Source organism: Heterodontus francisci, chromosome 12 (genome assembly GCF_036365525.1).
Source record: "Heterodontus francisci isolate sHetFra1 chromosome 12, sHetFra1.hap1, whole genome shotgun sequence".
In the NCBI taxonomy this organism is placed as follows: Eukaryota; Metazoa; Chordata; class Chondrichthyes; order Heterodontiformes; family Heterodontidae; genus Heterodontus; species Heterodontus francisci.
In genome coordinates this window covers 48,619,907-48,640,057 of record NC_090382.1, presented here as the reverse complement: position 1 = coordinate 48,640,057, position 20,151 = coordinate 48,619,907, and positions in this window count along the sequence as shown.

Here is a 20,151-nt window from a genome sequence, read left to right as displayed (position 1 = left end):
GGGTCTTGGAAACAAAATTTAAACTCCTTGACTGAATCTTGGGACAGCACGAGAACCCGGGACCAACACTTGCAGAAGCACCCTGAGTCTGGGACTCAGAGAACAAAGGGCAGCTGCAAGTCCGAGACTGATCATCTCATGTCTTGATGGGTAGTGTAATGTGGAAGTTGTGAGTGCTTGTACTTGATGATTTAATGTGTGAATAAAACGTTTGAGATACCTTTCATCAGTCTGCTGTTGTGAATTCTTTAGAGTAAGTGCATATTAGGCACATTCTTTGGAATAAGAATTGAGTAGGCAAAACAGGACAACATAATTGGCGACCCCAGATGGGACTTGGTTGTAGTACTATTTAAAGTTATTTTGAATAGTCTCACCGAGTTCGAACTAATTTAAAAACTAAGTTGAGTTCAGCAGATTGGTGAACGGTTCAGTTAATATGGCCAGGCCAGATATTTGGAGGACAAGTGACCCTCGTGGATAGATTTTGCAGTTAAACAGTACACGGGCCAGGGGTCTGTCTCGTGGATAGATTTTGCAGTTAAACGGTACATGGGCCAGGGGTCCGTCTTAAGCCAATTCCAGACAGGCTGACAAGGCTGAACACAGTCTCAGTCAGGCTGAGAGGGAGGCGGAGAGAGCGAAGGACCAGCTCACAAGAGCAGAACAGAAATACTCTGACTTACAGACCTGACTTAATGGTTCTGCACCGCTCACAGAAGGAGCGGGTGTACCAGTCAGCGGATCAGACAAAATGTCAGCAGGAGATAAGTAAACTACAGTCTCAACTCTCAGTGCAAAGGGGTATAATATGCACGTTTGCGGATAGGGAGGGTGATGACAATGACGACTTTCATTGGGGCGACTTGACAGACAAGGCCAGTAAGTACCATGACGATGGTTACAGTCCTTGGGATGACCACCCCCCGAACCACCCGAACCCCCAATCGAGCCTTCGGCCCCCACCCTGGCCTTACCTCTGGCGCCATTAATAACTAATCGAACAGATGGGGGCCAGAGGGCTCCATGAATAAGTTTATGGCAGAGTAACATAAAAAGACGATGTTTAGTGAAATTTCAAGTGAGTAAAAATAAGTTAATGTGTCTTTTGATTCGAATGTGTGAACGGTGGAAGCTTCCACGAATGAAATGAATGTCCTTGGGATGTGCAACTTGTGTTCTATAGAACTGACAGTCGTTAAAACTCTTTGTTGTCTGGCCTTAAGGTTGAAAGCATAAGTCTGTTACTTGTTCTATGTTTACATGTGTATATTTTATGGGAACCTTGAGTCGTGTTTTGGTTGTGAACTAGTTGAACCTGTGTGTTCCTGAGCATCAGGACAGGGAATTTGACACAGATTTTGGTACTTTGATTCATAACCCATTACAGGAATCAATTTTTTAAGTTGTTTGGAATTGAATAAGTGTGGAAAGTGATTGTTGAGTGTTGGTTCAATTTAAGATTGTGCACACAGAAGTGGGGTATAAATTGAATTATATTTTAAATTAAAGTTTTTATTTTATTTTAAAAGTTGGTTTTCCAACTGTGGAAAGGCAATGAACAATTTTCTAAGAGATGGGCTTAAGCCTTGAGAGTCTGAAGATGTCTGGTAGAAATCCAATTTGAAGTTTAAAAGACTGATTTAATTGGAGTTCCAGTTTCAGGTCTGTTCCTGTTTTTTTTGCAGTTTAAATTGGAGACATGTTTTCCTGACTGTTTTGAGTGGCAAATGTGAGGAATTGGATGTTGGTTTAAGGGAGAGACGGATAAATAAAGGAGATATAGAGAAGATTGGAATGTTTGGAGTTTGTGTAAGAAGCTGGTGTTAAATCTTTTGTTGTAGGCATGTTGGCTAACTTTTTCTTTGGTTTTTGGTTTTGTTACAGTCATTTGAAAAGGCGCCCGAAGAAAGAACAAGGAAAGAAATGACGTAACGTACCTTTTCTCTAGAAAAAAATGGAAAGTGCTGTTCTGTTCTCTGTTAATTGGTGAGTATTATGAGTTGATAGGTCTGAATTAAGTTTATGCTATTGAGGTTGACTATGCTGACGATGCTGCTTTAACATCTCACACTAAAGAGTGCCTGCAGAGTCTCATCGACAGGTTTGTGGCTGCCTGCAATGAAATTGGCCTATCCATCAGCCTCAAGAAAACGAACATCATAGGGCAGGATGTCAGAAATGCTCCATCCATCAATATTGGCGACCACGCTCTGGAAGTGGTTCAAGAGTTCGCCTACCTAGGCTCAACTATCACCAGTAACCTGTCTCTAGATGCAGAAATCAACAAGCGCATGGGAAAGGCTTCCACTGCTATGTCCAGACTGGCCAAGAGAGTGTGGGAAAATGGCGCACTGACACAGAACACAAAAGTCCGAGTGTATCAGGTCTGTGTCCTCAGTACCTTGCTCTATGGCAGCGAGGCCTGGACAACGTATGTCAGCCAAGAGCGACGTCTCAATTCATACCATCTTTGCTGCCTCCGGAGAATACTTGGCATCAGGTGGCAGGACTGTATCTCCAACACAGAAGTCCTCGAGGTGGCCAACATCCCCAGCTTATACACATTACTGAGTCAGCGGCGCTTGAGATGGCTTGGACATGTGAGCCGCATGGAAGATGGCAGGATCCCCAAAGACACATTGTACAGCGAGCTCGCCACTGGTATCAGACCCACTGGCCGTCCATGTCTCCGCTTTAAAGACGTCTGCAAACGCGACATGAAATCCTGTGACATTGATCACAAGTCGTGGGAGTCAGTTGCCAGCGGTCGCCAGAGCTGGCGGGCAGCCATAAAGACGGGGCTAAAGTGTGGCGAGTCGAAGAGACTTAGTAGTTGGCAGGAAAAAAGACTGAGGCGCAAGGGGAGAGCCAACTGTGTAACAGCCCCGACAAACAAATTTCTCTGCAGCACCTGTGGAAGAGCCTGTCACTCTAGAATTGGCCTTTATAGCCACTCCAGGCGCTGTTTCACAAAGCACTGACCACCTCCAGGCACTTATCCATTGTCTCTCGAGATAAGAAGGCCAAAGAAGAATTGAGGTTGACTGACCTGTTAAGTTCAGAAAACTGTGTTTTCTTTTGTGGCCATAATGAACTTCCAAGTTTATTATGTCAGGTTTTGGGGGAGTCTTTGGTTCCGGATGTAGGACTCACTCATATAACATTGGCAGTTTTGATTTTTGAGTGTTTGTTGCAGTGGATTGGAATTTGGAATCATCTTTGCTGTATAAAAAAAATCCTTGGATTAGAAACCTCCTACAAAAGATGCTAAAAGTTTGGAAACAATTGGAGTTCAATCTAAAATGCTGCCTTTCCTGATGGAGATGCTTTCCTTTGAAGTTGATAATGTTACTAATGATTTTGTTGTTTTCAAACCCTAAGGATACCAAAAGAATTGAAAAAAAACCAGTTTAAAATGGAGTTTAGTTCTTTTCGACAGGGAAAGTTTCTTTTCTAAAAAAGTTACGTAAAGTGACGCATCTGAGAAGGTTTTGCTCCGCCCCCTTGGAGACAAGCAAAAAAATTAACCCCGCTGCAGCTGTTGTTTTTTCCATTTAATCCACCACACATTGTTGAGAGTAAAACTTATATATTTTAGACATATTTTAGATATATGTTTCTAAATTGACAGATATAATTGGACAAATTAACCATTGGGCTCAGGGGCAGAACCACAATAGATTCTTTGTGTTTTTTTAAGCAGGTGACAGTAGGTTCCAAGGCCACATGAGAACTGATGCCACAGCAAGAGATCTAGCAGCTTTAAGAATTTAAGAACTTAATTGCAGACATCAAATGTCACAGCATAGTCACAATTTTGACTAAAGGCTTTGCCTTTTCAAAAACTGCAGCAGGGTTGCCCCACCTCAAGGCTATGTGAGGATTGGATGCAGTAAAGGATTAGGTAACTTCATCTTCAGGCCAAAAACTAAGGATGATCAGATCTCCCAATGCAGTAGGGGTGGGCCATTGTGAATTTACTTGAAGCTGCCCCTGTCCACGATTCCACTTCATACCACCACAATGATAACTGACACGACAGGTGAAATCCCAGCCCCCACACCCCGGATGAACCTAGACTGTCCAGAACTAACTACAGGACCTGAAAATGGACTTGCGATAATAAAAACTAATAAAATCGTATATAATATACAGCATGAGTTGGTATCAGTAATATTGAATATCTCAGATATCCAGCTACCTGACTGGTGCCCTGGGAAGACCCGAGAGTTGTGCAAGGTACAATTGCTGTGACAAGAGGTCGGTGATGAGGGAATAATAAAGGGAAAGAGATGTAAATGTAGTTTAGTGAATGATTTAGCCACAGTCTTTAATACATGCACTTCGATTGTCAATACTATAGATTTGGAAAGTGAGGACCAGAAGGTTAGAACTGTCAGCCAGCTCGTAAAGGATATTTTGCAAAAGGAGCAAAAGGGACAGCATGGTGTAGCTAAAGTAGGACAGGACTTGATGGACACAGTGACAGGACTGGTGAGAGTACTGGAAGGTTATACTCATACTATGAATGATATAATAGAAAAGGTAGAGGCGTTCCATGACATTTCAAATAATGAAAGTGTTTGTAGTACGTATGGTTCGTGGATGTTAGAACAAACCCGGGAAGATTTGAGGCAAATCGATGCGGGACAGGTGCCAGTTTGGATAAATGACTTTGGATAAAGTACTTAGCTAGTCACATAAAGGATAAAATTACCAGATGCCAAATCAGAAAACTTGTTAAGGTATGGAAAGGTCAGGAGTGTGTAAAAACGAGATCTATGAGTATTGGAGTAATGTTGGGAATACCTGTAATTCCGAAAGATAAGTTAGGAATGCAATTGTATGAGTCAGAAAATATAGGGGTAATAAGGGGAAAGGATTACATAAAATACTATGATATATTACCCTATGTTGTGAAAATTGGAAAGGAGATAATTGGGACAACCTTGTCTCAGTGTAGTCTGGAAAACTAGGTGGTCATATGTCCTCACCCTATATATAAAACAGCAGAGTCAAAATGTGGATTTCATGCCACTGTGAATTGCACCATGGAGACTAGGAAATCACTGTCAGGGCCAGCCCATGTGGCCTATATGGGAAAGGGGAGATATTGCTTAACTACCACGGCGAAAGAATATCAGTACGGACACGACCGGACTTGTCTGGTGAGCAACAGTACGTTCTGTTTCAACCCGCAAATACCGACCAGAGTAGGAAAAGTGGAGTTGGTAGACATACATAAACAAAGGACTGAAATGGTAACGGTGACGGAATGTATTAAGGAGGACTTGATAAATTACTTCTGGGAATACGAATATACTATTCAGCCATCGCCCATGCGCTTGAGTAAAGAGAGGCAGCAACTCAAGGCCATTGCTGTAGCGTACTACAATCTGGAACAACAGTCGAAGATGCTACAAGATGAGATTGATGGGACAGACTGTTCTACTTGGTGGGACAACATTTGGAACTGGGGGTTAAACGTGCAGATATACCCCTGGCTTAGAATTATCTCTGATGTTCTGATAGTGGTTTTGGTTCTCATGGTGTTATATCTGACGTACTTAATTTGGAAACTTAAGAAATTGATTAAGAAATGTAAGAGGACGTATGAATGCAGGTTGGACAGTTACCTTAAAGACAATCAGTATTTGAACATGCTCAATAAAAATATAGACGATTAATTATGTAACACAAGGGCAATTATATAACCTATTCGTGGGTACTTACAATGAATGAATGAATGGTAGATGTGCTGTGAAAAGGAAATTACGACTGTATTCACACAAGTGATTAATTATGTAATAGCAATGCTTAAATTGTGCTTTCTTTAACATTACACTGCTAATGCTCTTGCCTTGGAAATGAGATTGTAATTGCATAGGTGTCCTACCTAAGAGACGTGAGAGTGTGATCCCTTGGGCATAGCCCTGCAGGATCAAAGGGGGGACTGTGGACCCAGTAAAAACACATAAGAACTTAGTTGAGCCACAGGGCTAGTTACATGTAATTACACAGTGTGTCGAAACATAGGGGGGTTGGGTAAAAAGGGGAGCAGCACACAGATGGCCCAGAGAATTGCTGTCCCGAAAAACAGGCTGTAACAGGGTGAGATTAGTCACAGTGCTAGTAGATTCGGTGTCCTTGCACAAACCAGATAAGGAGTTGCTATGGACACGAGATATGATTAGACCTATGGTTAGACAATGGGAAAGTGTAAGAAATGAGAAGTGCTGACCAGGCTCTTACTAAACCAAATAATGAATTATCATTATGTCATTATACAAGACCCCTATGAGTAAGTAAGAGGGGTGGGTCTTGGAAACAAGATTTAACTTCTGACTGAATCTTGGGACGGCATGAGAACCCAGGACTAACACTCGCAAGAAGCACCCTGAGTCTGGGACTCAGAGAACAAAGGGCAGCTGCAAGTCTGAGACTGATCATCTCATGTCTTGATGGGTAGTGTAATGTGGAAGTTGTGAGTGCTTGTACTTGATGATTTAATGTGTGAATAAAACGTTTGAGATACCTTTCATCAGTCTGCTGTTGTGAATTCTTTAGAGTAAGTGCATATTAGGCACATTCTTTGGAATAAGAATTGAGTAGGCAAAATAGGACAACATGGTGATCGCAGGAGGGAATGGGGACCAGAAGTGGGAGGGAGCGGGGAGCAGAAGCGGGAGGGAGCAGGGAAGCAGAAGCAGAGCAGAGGGGAGGAAGCAGCGGGGCCAGGAGCGAGAGGGCCACAGATAGGTGGGGGTGGGGGTTGAGGGATAGTGATGGGAAGGGGTTGAGGGTTAAAGTTTAAGAACTTTGTGGGGTGGAAGGTCACTTCAGCAAGTTAAGTATTTTGGGGGATGAGTGGGCAATGAATTTAATGTAAGGCTATTGGGGGGGGGGAGGCACGGTGAGAGGGGATGGAAACAATTTTTCATTAACTTTTATCAATGTGTAATGTAATGTTGCTTTAAAATTTTAAATGGTCAGTTAGGGCTGTAAACCCTTTAAAAATGGTGCTGGACTCCGTTGCTGGGATGGCTCGCCCGCCCCCTCCACGTCATTGGGGGTGGGGGGGCTCAGCCTTCCAGGCTATTTAAATGAGCCACAGCATTTGGAATCGGTGGCTCCACAATGTGGGCCCTTCGCGAGGGGGCCGCAAATTTTTCCGTCTACAGCCTATTTCGGTGGTGGGCTTTTAAAATGCAGCCTGAAGGATCAACAAGACTCTGCATTGATTATAGAAAAATTAATGCAGTGTTCAGAGCTGATTCCTACCCAATTCACCGCCTGGAAGACTGTATACGGTAGGAAATGCCACCTACATAACCAAAATAGCAGTTTCCCTTAACCCCACGAACTAAAGAGATCTTGGCTTTTGTCACCCCAGACAGCTTATTCCAGTGCTGGGTGATGCCCTTTGGATTAAGAAATGCCCCAACCACCTTCCAAAGGCTAATGAACCAGGCAGTGGCTAGCCTGCCCAACTGTATAATGATCTGTTAGTGTCCAGTGACACCTGGGGGGACCACCGAGACCAGTTAGAAGCTCTCTTCCGAATATTAAAGTTGGCTGACCTTGTGGTAAATCTTGCAAAGAGTGAGTTCACTAAAGCTCGTAACCTACCTAGGACATATTGTGGGTCAAGGGTGAGTGTTGCCCAGAGAAGCAAAGGTACAGGGGCTGATAGATTTTCCCGTCCCCACGACCAAACAGAAAATAATGTGATTTTTGGGGTGTGTGGGTTTTACCGCAAGTTTGTCCCTAACCTCAGCACTATAGCCGCCCCACTGACATACTTATTACAGAAAGAAGCAAAGGTAGTGTCATCGGGGAGGTGCAAACAGCTTGCGAGAGGTTGAAAGCCATCTTAACCAATGAAATGGTGCTGGCAGCTCCAAACTTTAACAAAACATACGAACATACAAACAAACAAATTAGGAGCAGGTATAGGCCACTCGACTCCTCAAGCCTGCTCTGCCATTCAATAAGTTCATGGCTGAACTGATTACTCCACATTTCCACCTACCCCCGATAACCTTCCACCCCCTTGCTTATCAAGAATCTATCTACCTCTGCCTTAAAAATATTCAAAGACTCTGCTTCCATTGCCTTTTGAGGAAGAGAATTCCAAAGACTCACGATCCTCTGAAAGAAAAAATTTCTCCTCATCTCTGTCTTAAATCGGCAACCCCTTATTTTTAAACAGTGACTCCTAGTTCTAGATTCTCCCACAAGGGGAAACATCCTTTCCACATTCACCCTGTCAAGACCCCTCAGGATCTTATATGCTTCAATCGAGTCGCCTCTTACTCATCTAAATTCCAGTGATACAAGCCTAGCCTGTGCAATCTTTCCTCGTAAGACAGGCCACCTATTCCAGGTATTGGTCTGGTAAACCTTCTCTGTACTGCCTCCAATGCATTTACATCCTTCCTTAAATAAGGAGACCAGTACTGTACACAGTACTCCAGATGTGGTCTCACCAATGCCCTGTATAGCTGAAGCATAACCTCCCTACTTTTCTATTCAATTCCCCTTGTGATAAACAATAACATTCTATTAGCTTTCCTAATTACATGCTCTACCTGCCTACTAACCTTTTGCGATTCATGCACTAGGACACCCAAATCTCTCTGCATCTCAGAGCTCTGCAATCTCTCACCATTTAGATAATATGCTTTTTATATGCCAAAGTGGACAATTTCACACTTCCCACATTATACTCCATTTGCCAAGTTTTTGCCCATTCACTTAACCTATCTATATCCCTTTGTAGCCTCCTTATGTCCTCTTCACAACTTACTTTCCTACCTATCTTTGTGTCATCAGCAAATTTAGCAACCGTTCCTTTGGTCCCTTCGTCTAAGTCATTTATATAAATTGTAAAAAGATGTTTCCCCCAGCACAGATCCCTGTGGCACGCCACTCATTAAATCTTGCCAACAAAATAACCCATTTATGCCTACTCTCTGTTTCCTGTTAGCTAACCAATCTTCTATCCATGCCAACATGTTGCCCCCTACACCATGAGCTTTTATTTTCTGCAATAACCTTTGATGTGGCACCTTGTCAAATGCCTTCTGGAAATCTAAGTACAATACATCCATTGGTTCCCCTTTATCCAAAGCAAATGTAACTCCCTCAAAGAACTCCAATAAATTGGTTAAGCATGATTACCTATTCACAAAACCATGTTGACTCTGCCTTGAATTTTTGTAAGTGCCCTGCTATAACATCTTTAATAATAGCTTCTAACATTTTCCCTAAGACAGATGCTAAGCTAACTGGCCTGTAGTTTCCTGCTTTCTGTCTCCCTTCCTTTTTGAATAAAGGAGTCACATTCACCATTTTCCAATCTAAAGGAACCTTCCCCACTTAAAGTGGCAGTGGATGCCTCTGACCTAGGAGTAGGTGCTGTCCTGCTCCAAGATGATGAACTAGGCATTGAAAGACCAGTTGGGTACTTCTCCAAAAAGCTAAACAAACATCAAAGGTGATACTCTACTGTAGTGAAGGAAGCCCTGGGACTGTTGCTGGCTCTGAAACATTTTGAGGTATATGTCCAAAATGGATATTGAGAGACCATAGCTTATACTGACCACAATCCTTTGACTTTTATAGAGAAATTCAAAACACATAATGTAAGGCTTTTTCGTTGGAGCCTACTTCTGCAACCACCTAAAGATGATCCATATTGCAGGGAAAAACTAAGCTAAGTGATAGCTGATGCTTTATCTTGGGTTTAACTCAGCATGGAACCATCCTGGATTAAAAAAAATATTAAACCAGAGCGTGGTTGTGACAGTGAGGCTGATGAGTTTGTGTGTACAGTTTCTTTTAAATTTGTGACCCTGTAATGAAATGTTCCTGTTGTCACATTTCATTTCACATGATGGGGAGGTGCTACACCAATGAACTTTGTTGAATGATAATTTTTTTTCATCCATTGACTGGAGATCTGAATTATATTTTTTAAAAAGACATTTTTGAAAAGACCAACTAAAAGGATGACTTCGCTGGCAGCTTAAGATGATCACCCAATTTGCAACACTGTATCCTACACTGCAATGCTTGTGAGGAAGGAGATGAAATGTTCTGCTCATATCCTATCAAGAACCAAGACCCAGGAAGTTTAAAGGAACTACCTGTTCTCTTTAGCAACAGAGAAATACTGCTAACTGCTATGTTTTAAATCTCTGAGTGCCTGTCATGTGGCAAGCCCCTCCCCATCTGTGGCTTTAAGCTTGTGTCTTTCTGCAGCAGAGAGAGGAGAAGCAACTGGACTCTGACACATGCAGACCCAAGTAGGGGTCTCTCTCGCTCACTCTTCATTCCAGCTTGAAAGCTTTCAAATCCTGCCTGTTGACTGACTACCTGTGCATACTCTGGCTACAATCAGAAACCCCATTGGAGGAAATCATCTGCATTGTTGTCTCCAAGAGACCTACTGAACCAGTCATCTACCTCTTCAAACCAAAAGTCTCAGGAGCACTGAATTCAGCTAGAAGCCAGCCGAAGCACCAAACCCCACAGACTGTATACCCTTTTGTTTTATGGACTCTAACTCAACCAATTTACCTTTCCCCACTCTGAAACCTATGTGTGTGTGTGTAAACCTCTAGTGTGTGCATGTGTGAGTGAAAGTTGGCGTGTTGTTTATTATTTTTATTAGTTCAGTTTAGGTACAATAAAGTTAACCTCTTTCTTTAACTCAAGAAAACCTGTCTGATTGTTCTTGTTATGATCATAGCATGTAAGTAATCAAACACCTACTGAATTGGCCAGTACATCCACTTTAATAAAGAATTAAAACTGTTGTGGTCAAACAAGGAGAGGGAAAAGAGGGAAGCTCTTCGACTCCTCCTCACTTGACTGTAACAATGGCAAAAATGCTATATGGAGCAGAAACTGGTGATAATGAGGTGAACAGGGGTTAAAATAGGTTTGGGGTCTTAACTGACCAAATTGACCCAATTTGCCTGTGTGCATGAAGCTCTCGTCGGTTTTCAGTGGGAGACCTAGCCATCTGAATTGAGTCCAGTGAAAAATAGAGATGGGCAGAAAATTGCTGGCAAATAGGCACATCTTTTCTATGCACCATTTTGTAATGCTACTGCCACAGTTTTAAGCAGAGATGGTGGAGGAAGTGAATGTTGAGTTCAGCAGCAGGGGTGGCCTATCCTCTCTATCGTAGATAACAACTACATGATCATATCCATATCTTCCACAGTTTGTACTATTAATAGCACCTTCTAGCCTTGTGACCTCTACCACCGAGCAGGAAAATAATAACAACAAATTCAGCACATCACCACTGCCAAATTTCCCTTGGACATATATTGCCGTTCTTTCATTGTTGCTGCCTTAAATTCCTAAAATTCCCTACTTTTTACCATTGTGGGAACACCACTACCACAAGGGCTGTAGCAGTTCAAACAGAAGGCCACTACCTTTTTTTAGGGAAACTGGGTAACAATTGCATTCTAGCCAGCGTTATACGTATCTGGTGCTGGAAAATGGGATTAGAATAGTTAGGTGCTTGATGGCTGGCACAGACACGATGGGCCGAAGGGCCTGTTTCTGCACTGTATAACTCTATGACTCTATGGGAACAAATTAAAAAAGCGCAGAGAAATGCATATGTGGCATGTGCAAGTTCACAGAATCCAGTATTCTCGGCAAGGAGTGGGTGATTTTTGTGTTCTTACCAGCCTGTTTGTGTCTGACATCATGAGTAGAAGTGGCAACTTATCACGTGTTATTTGCCTGCTCAGAATTTTCAGGTGGATCTCAATCCTGATGACCAGAGCTCCCACTAGAAATGGACAGAAATCAACATCTGAGACAAAGCAATTTGCTTTGCAATTTCATCAGCAAAGTGATGGAAGGTGTTGTCGACAGTGTTAGCAAGTGGCACCTGCTTAGCAATAGCCTACTCAGTGACGCTCAGTTTGGGTTCTGCCAGGGCCACTCAGCTCTTGACCTCATTACAGCCTTGGCTCAAACATGGACAAAAGAGCTGAACTCAAGAGGTGAGGTGAGAGTGACCGCCCTTGACATCAGGCAGCATTTGACCGAGTATGGCATCAAGGAGCCCTAACAAAACTGAAGTCAATGGAAATCAGGGGGAAAACTCTCTGCTGGTTGGAGTCATACTTAGAGCAAAGGAAGATGGTTGTGATTGTTGGAGGTCAATCATCTCAGCTTCAGGGCATCACTGCAGGAGTTCCTCTGGGTAGTGTCCTAGGCCCAACCATCTTCAGCTGCTTCCCTTCGATCATAAGGTCGAAAGTGGGGATGTTAACTGATGATTGCACAATGTTCAGTACTATTCGCAACTGCTCGAATACTGAAGCAGTCTGCGTAGAAGTGCAGCAAGACCTGGATAATATCCAGGCGTGGGCTGATAAGTGGCAAGTAACATTCACGCCACACAGGTGCCAAGCAAAGACAATCTCAAACAAGAGAGAAACTAATCATCTCCCCTTGACATTCGATGGCATTACGATCGCTGAATCCCCCACTATCAACATCCTGGGGGTTACCATTGACCAGAAACTGAACTGGAGTTGCCATATAAATACCATGGCTATAAAAGCAGGTCAGAGGCGAGGATTCCTGCGGCGAGTAACTCACCTCCTGACTCCCCAAAGCCTGTCCACCATCTACAAGGCACAAGTCAGGAGCGTAATGGAATACTCTCCACTTGCCTGGATGGGTGCAGCTCCAACAAGACTCAAGAAGCTCAACACCATCCAGGACAAAGCAGCCCGCTTGATTGGCACCCCATCCACAAACATTCACTCCCTCCACCACCTCGCACAGTGGCAGCAGTGTGTACCATCTACAAGGTGCACTGCAGCAACGCAGCAAGACTCCTTCGACAGCACCTTCCAAACCCACGACCTCAGCCACCTAGAAGGACAAGGGCAGCAGATGACTGGGAACACCACCACCTACACGTTCCTCTCCAAGCCACCCACCATCCTCACGGAACAAAACATCGTTCCTTCACTCTCGCTATGTCAAAATCCTGGAACTCCCTTCCTAACAGCACTGTGGGTGCACCTACTCCACATGGACTGCAGAAGTTCAAGAGGGACGCTCACCACCATCTTCTCAAGGGCAAATAGGGATGGGCAATAAATGCTGTCCTAGCCAGCGATGCCCACATCCCATGTATGAATAAAAAATGCAAACTCGGGTCAGATGATATAGTTTTAACTGTCAGTGCATATTTTGGTTCTGATCCCATTGCTGCCACCAGTTACTACTCACGCCCATCAAACATGGGAGGTAGAAGTCAGGAGCTGACCATTTTGAATGTGCTTTCAAAAGATCCTTAGCTGCAGTCAGGGAAAGCTGCAAGCAGATTTGGCACTGATTTTTTTTCACTGTACTCACTTGGGGGTTTGAACATTAAAGGCTTCCAATATTTAACTTCCTTGCTGCTGTAGGTGCTATAAATATTTTCCCTAACTCTATAACTGCTGCTCCTTTTCACTCCTGATGCTTCCACCCGACTCTGCAGGCACTTCAAAATCAGCAGGCTCATGGATTTACTCCCCCCACAGATCAGCGAGCTGCCTATAGGGAACGTGCTTCATAGTGGCAGCTTGCAAGATTTATTTAAATTTTGCCTGGCAATGAAAATAACATGAGCCCTTTGGTCTGCTGCAGTACACACCCCACCCACCTTACCCTTCAGTTCACACTGTATATGATAATCACCCTCAGGGTCTTGCATATATGGCTTTCAGTCCATGATATTGTTGAACTAGGTATTGTCAGTAAAAGCAGTCTCTAGATAATTGGGGCAATGTACAAGAGTGACACTGAATCTGACAGAATATCCACTGCATAATCAAAATTTGTAACTGTGGTGGTGATTTTGACTGCCACTGGCAGTGCCATTCCTATGGTGCTTGTTGGCTAGATTTGTCCTTACTGTAAGTGGCTCTGTAGCTGCTTTTGTGCTGACTGAATCTTGTAGAGGTCTTTGGTAACAGACAGTTAGCCTCCAGTCTGCTCTTGTAGCCACAACATTTATGTGGGCTGGTCCAGTTCAGTTTCTGGTCAATGGTAACCCCCAGGATGTTGATAGTGGGGGATTCAGTGATGGTGATGCCATTGAACATCAAAGGGAGATGGTTAGATTCCCTCTTGTCGTTGCCTGGCACTTATGTGGCACGATTGTTACTTGCCACTTATCAGTCCAAGCCTGAATGTTGTCCAGGTCTTGCTGCTTTACTACACGGACTGTTTCAGTATCTGAGGAGTCGTGAATGGTGCAGAACATTGTGCAATCATCAGCGAACATTCCCACTTCTGACCTTATGATGGAGAGAAGGGCATTCATGAAGCAGCTGAAGATGGTTGGGCCGGACACACTACCCTGAGGAACTCCTGCAGTGATGTCCTGGGCGGAGATGATTGACCTCCAACAACCACAACCATCTACCTTTGTGCTAGGTATGACTCCAGCCAGCGGAGAGTTTTCCCCCTGATTCCCATTGACTTCAGTTTTGCTAGCGCTCCTTGATGCCATACTCGGTCAAATGCTGCCTCTCAAAATACGTAGTTAAAAAAAGAATATTACTTAGAATTTGAAAATAAATTAGGAGAGAAGTAAGAGTGTAGTGATGGAATATTTTGCAAACTCATTGAACACATAAAATGTCTCAGATTTTGGAAGTCATAATCTTGTTAGCTTGACATCCAGAGTAGGAAAAGACTGCAGTATGTTGAAAAGGAAGCAATTTAAAAGCCTGAGTGAGATAGCAATAAATTCAGTTGACGTGAATATATGAACAGCATATCATACCTAACTAATTTAAGGTGATATATGCTATTTATCTTAACTTACAGAAAACATTTGATAAACTACCTCATGCTTCTTATCAGCAAAAGTAAAAGGGCAAGTTGAAGTTATAAATTGGATTATTAATTGGTTCACTAACTGGATACAGAATCAACAGAATCATGCAAATTATGTGGGCATTCTATTCTCTAAAAATAGATACAGTGTTGTTAACAAAGGTAATAGATCTAATGAAACAGCTGAGACTGAGTCTATCCATGCTTACTACTCTGAATAGTGATCAAGATTTTCATTATGCCACAGTGCCACCAGTCGGAAAAATCAATGAACTCTGTTGTAAATCAGGATGGCCACTCCACCTAAACAGAATATTTGTAATTTAGTCTAGATTGAATGTGATAGCATTTTTGTCATCTTTATTTTTAGAGAATAGAATTCCCACATAATTTGCATGATTCTGTTGATTGCATAAAAATAAGAATAGAGACAGCTTCTGCCCTTCATTGTCAAAAATGATTTTGCAGATTTACAGATTTGTTTTCGAAGTGATTTGGAAAGTAAAAGAAATACTGTCTGATGAAATTCTGCACTGTTGGAGGCGTCATCTTTCAGAGGAGAAGTTAAACTGAGGCTCGATCTGAGCGTACAAATTGACAGCCAGGAAAAGACCAGCTGGCTCACCCATGACAGCTAAACCATTATGATTAGATACTTCCTATCACCACCACCCCCATCTACCACCCCCAATAGCCATGTCATCTCCTGGGAGAGGCAAAAAAACATCAATAAGTGAAAAATACTCTGAAAAATTCCTTTCTGAGCCCCTCAGGTAATCAAAACCAGCCGAGGAGATCACTTGGACTAAGTGTTATTTATAAAGAACTTACCTTCCATATTATTATGATCTCTGTTTTAGTCAAGAACTAGTCCAGCTCCCCTTTGAAAGCATGCAGAGAGTCAGTACTCATCATACCAGGCAGCAATGGAATCCACATGATCATTACTCTCTGGGAAAAGAAGAACCACTTAATATCCAGTCTATTCCTACTCTTATAGTTTAAACTCGCTTCCCCTAGTCCTTTCCAATCTGTTAAACTGAAATAATCGATAGGTAGGCTATCCAGCACTTTAATTATTTAAGAGAACCCTATCATATCACCTCTAAGTCTACACTGTCCTTAAGTCAATAGAGAAAGGTCCTTACATCTATCTGAGTAGTTCACCATGCTCCCAACAACACTCCAAGTTATTAATAATAACAGTGAACTGTAGGGGGCCTAGGATTGATCCCTGGGGGACACCACTAGTGATGTGCCTCCAGGCTGAATCACATCCATTAACCACCACATTATCTGCCTTCTCAGGTATATGTAAAAGAACCTATGGCACTATTCGAAGAAGAGTAGGGGAGTTTTTCAGTGTCCTTGTCAACATTTATCCATCAACTAACATCAGTAAAGCAGACATTGCTGTTTGTGGAACTTCACTGTGTGTAAATTGGCTGCTGCTTTGCCCTGCATTACAACGGAGGTTATATCAAAGAGGAATTCCAAGAAGCACAGAATATTGGGAAAAACAGATAGCACTAGGGTATGAAATAGTAAGTTATTAGGTGGGTTCAGAGTAAGGGAGAAAGTAATAAACTCTAAATTAGGGTTACTTTGCATGTATGTGAATACGTAGAGTGTATAAATAAGATTGGTGAGTTACAGGCGCAGATTCGTTGATTGCCATGTGGAAATATGATGTTGTGGACAGAGACCTGTCTCAAAGAAGGGCAGGACTGGGTATTAAATATTCCTGGATACAAGGTGTTCAGGAAAGATAGGAAATGAAGGAAAGGGGGAGGGGTGGCAATATTGATTAAGGAGAACTTTGCAGTGTTGGAGAGAGAGGATATCCCAGAAGGATCAAGGACAGAATCTATCTGAATAGTGCTAAGGAACAAAAAGGGTGCAATTACATTGCTCAGTGTAGTCTATAGGTCACCAACTAGCGGGAAAGATATAGAGGGACAAGTTTGCAAGGAAATTACAGAGAGATGGAAGAATTATAGTGCAGTTATAATGGGGGACTGTATCCGAGTAAACAAAGATAGACTGGGATAGTAGTGTAAAGGGCAGAGAGGGGCAAGAGTTCCTAGAGTGTGTTCAGGAAAATTTTCTACAGCAGTATGTTTCCAATCCAATGAGAAAGGAAGCACTGGTAGACCTGGTTCTTGGGAATGAGGTGGGCCAAGTGGATCAAGTGTCAGTAGGGGAACATTTAGGGGACAGTGATCATTGTATCATAAGGTTTAGGTTGGCTATGGAAAAGGACAAGGAACAATCCAGAGTAAGAATAATTAACTGGGGAAGGCCAACTTCAATGGGGTAAGAATAGATCTGACCCAGATAAATTGGAATCAAAGGTTGTCAGGAAAAACAGTAACTGAACAATGGACTGCCTTTAAAGAAGAGATAGCTCAGGCACAGTCAAGGTACATTCCCACGGAGGGAATAGGTAGGCAAACAAATCCACAGCTCCCTGGATGATGAAAGAGACAGAGATTAAGATGAATCAGAAAAAGTTTGCATATGACAGGTGTCAGGTGGATAATACAATTGAGAACCAGGCCCAATATAGAAGGTTCAGAGGGGAATTGATAAAGCAAATAAGAAACGAGAAGAGAGAAGAGACTGGAGCTATCATAAAAGGGAATCCAAAAGTTTTCTATAGGCTGATAAATAGTAAAAAGGTGGTAAAAGGAGGCCAAATAGGGAACAAAAAAGGGATTTATGCATGGAGGCAGGGGGTATGGCTGAGGTATTAATGAATACTTTGCATCTGTTTTTACCAAAGAAAGGTCATGGTGAAAGAGGAGGTAATTCAGATGCTTGAAGGGTTTAAAATTGATGAGGATAGGTTGTTTGTATTTAAAGTTGATAAGGTACCAGGACTGGATGAGATGCATCCAAGGATACTGAGGGAAATTGTGGAGGCACTGGCTATAATTTTCTAGTCTTCCTTAGACTCAGGAGTGGTGCCAGAGGACTGGAGAATTGCAAATGTTACACCCTTGTTCAAAAAGAGTGTAAAGGTAAGCCCAGCAACCACTGGCCAGTCAGTTTAACCTTGGTGGTGGGGAAGCTTCTGGAAGCAATAATTTGGGACAAAATTAATAGTCACCTGGGCAAATGCAGGTTAAAACCAGCACAGATTTGTTAAGGATAAATTGTGTTTAATTAATTAGTTTTTTTTGATGAGGTAACAGAGAGGATTGATGAGGATAATGCTGTAGATGTGATGTACATGAACTTCCAAAAGGCATTTGATAAAGTGCCATACAACAGACTTGTGGGCAAAGTTATAGCTCATGGAATAAAAGGGACAGTAGCAACATGGATACGAAATTGGCTGAGGGACAAGCAGCAGAGAGTATTGGTTAATGGTTGTTTTTCAGACTGCAGGAAGGTTTGTGGTGAAGTTCCCCAGGCATCGGTGTTAGGATCCTTGCTCTTCCTGATATATATTAATGACCTAGACCTTCGTATACAGAGAACAATCTCAAAATTTGCAGATGATACAAAACTTGGAAGCATTGTGAACTGTGAGGAGGATAGTATTAAACTTTAAAAGGACATAGTTAGGTTAGTGGAATGGGTGGACAAGTGGCAGATGAAATTTAATGCAGAGAATGGTAGGAAGAATGTGGAGAGACAATATAAAATAAAAGGTACAATTCTAAAAGGGGTGCAGGAGCAGCGGGACCTGGGTGTATATGTGCATAAAACATTGAATGTGGAAGGACAGGTTGAGAGAATGGTTAATAAAGCATACAGCATCCTAGGCTTTATTAATAGGGGCATAGAGTACAAAAACAAGGAAGTTATGTTAAATTTATACAAAACACTGGTTCTGCCTCAACTGTCTCCAGTTCTGGGACCCATATTTTAGGAAAGATGTGAAGGCATTAGATAGAGTACAGAAAAGATTCACGAAAATGATTCCAGGGATGAGGAAGTTCAGTTATATAGATAGAGTGAAGAAGTTGGGTCTGTTTTCTTTGGAGAAGGCTGAGAGGAGATTTGATAGAGGTATTCAAAATCATGAGGGATCTGGATGGAGTAGATAGAGAAAAACTGTTCCCATTGGTGGAAGGATCGAGAACAAAAGCCTGTACTGCGCTGTAATGTTCTAATTCTACTAGTGTAGGTCAGATGGTTTCACAGGTCGGCGCAACATCGAGGGCCGAAGGGCCTGTACTGCGCTGTAATGTTCTAAAACAAAGGGCACAGATTTAAGGTAATTTGCAAAAGAAGCAATGGGGACATGAGAAAAAAAAATTCACACAGCGGATGGTTAGGATCTGGAATGCACTGCCTGAGAGTATGGTTCAGGCAAGTTCAATCAAGGCATTCAAGAGGGAATTGGATTAGTATCTGAAAAGGAAGAATGTGCAGGGCTATGGGGAGAAGGCAGGGAAGTGACACTAGGTAAATTGCTCCTTCAGAGAGCCAGTGCAGACAGGAAAGGGACGAATGGACTCCTTCTGTGCTGTAACAATTCTGTGATTCCGTGAACAGTGATTACATTTCAAAAGTACTTTATTAGATGTAAAGTGCTTTGAGACATCTCAAGTTTGTGAAAGGCATTATATAAATGCAAGTTCCTTCTTCCTTTATTTAATGTACATGCATAGGAGGGGCTAATTACTTCACTTTTTGTGCTGTGGCCATCAATGGTGCTATCAATAAAAATAATTGGTGGCAGTGTCATGACTAATGTGGCTTGTGCCCTCTGTTGGGCACAGAAATTGCATCTGGATGCAGAGAGGTCAGTGACTAGGGGGAAAAGATTTAAAGTGATTGGTAAAAAGATTAGAGGGGAGATGAGGAAAAGTTTTTCACCCAGAGGGTGGTGGGGGTCTGGAACTCACTGCCCAAAAGGGTAGTTGAGGCAGAAACACTCAACTCATTCAAAAGAAGTCTGGATATACATCTCAAGTGCTGTAATCTGCAGGGCTATGGACCAAACGCTGGAAGGTGGGATTAGAATGGGTGAAATGTTTTTCAGCTGGCACAGACACGATGGGTCAAGTGGCCTCTTTCTGTGCCGTAAACGTTCTATGATTCTATACTGCTGATGCCAAAGTTAGAAGGCAGGTTGTTTATTAACTAAAATGAGTAGCATGATCTGAAAATTAGTTCATGGATATTTAAATTGTACATTGGAAGCAGTTACTGTTGAAATTTGTTTTAAAAATTTTGAATTTTTACTATAATCTCTGCAACTCAGTTTTTTGCTTTTAAATATCAACAATATATTGGCACTATTGTCAA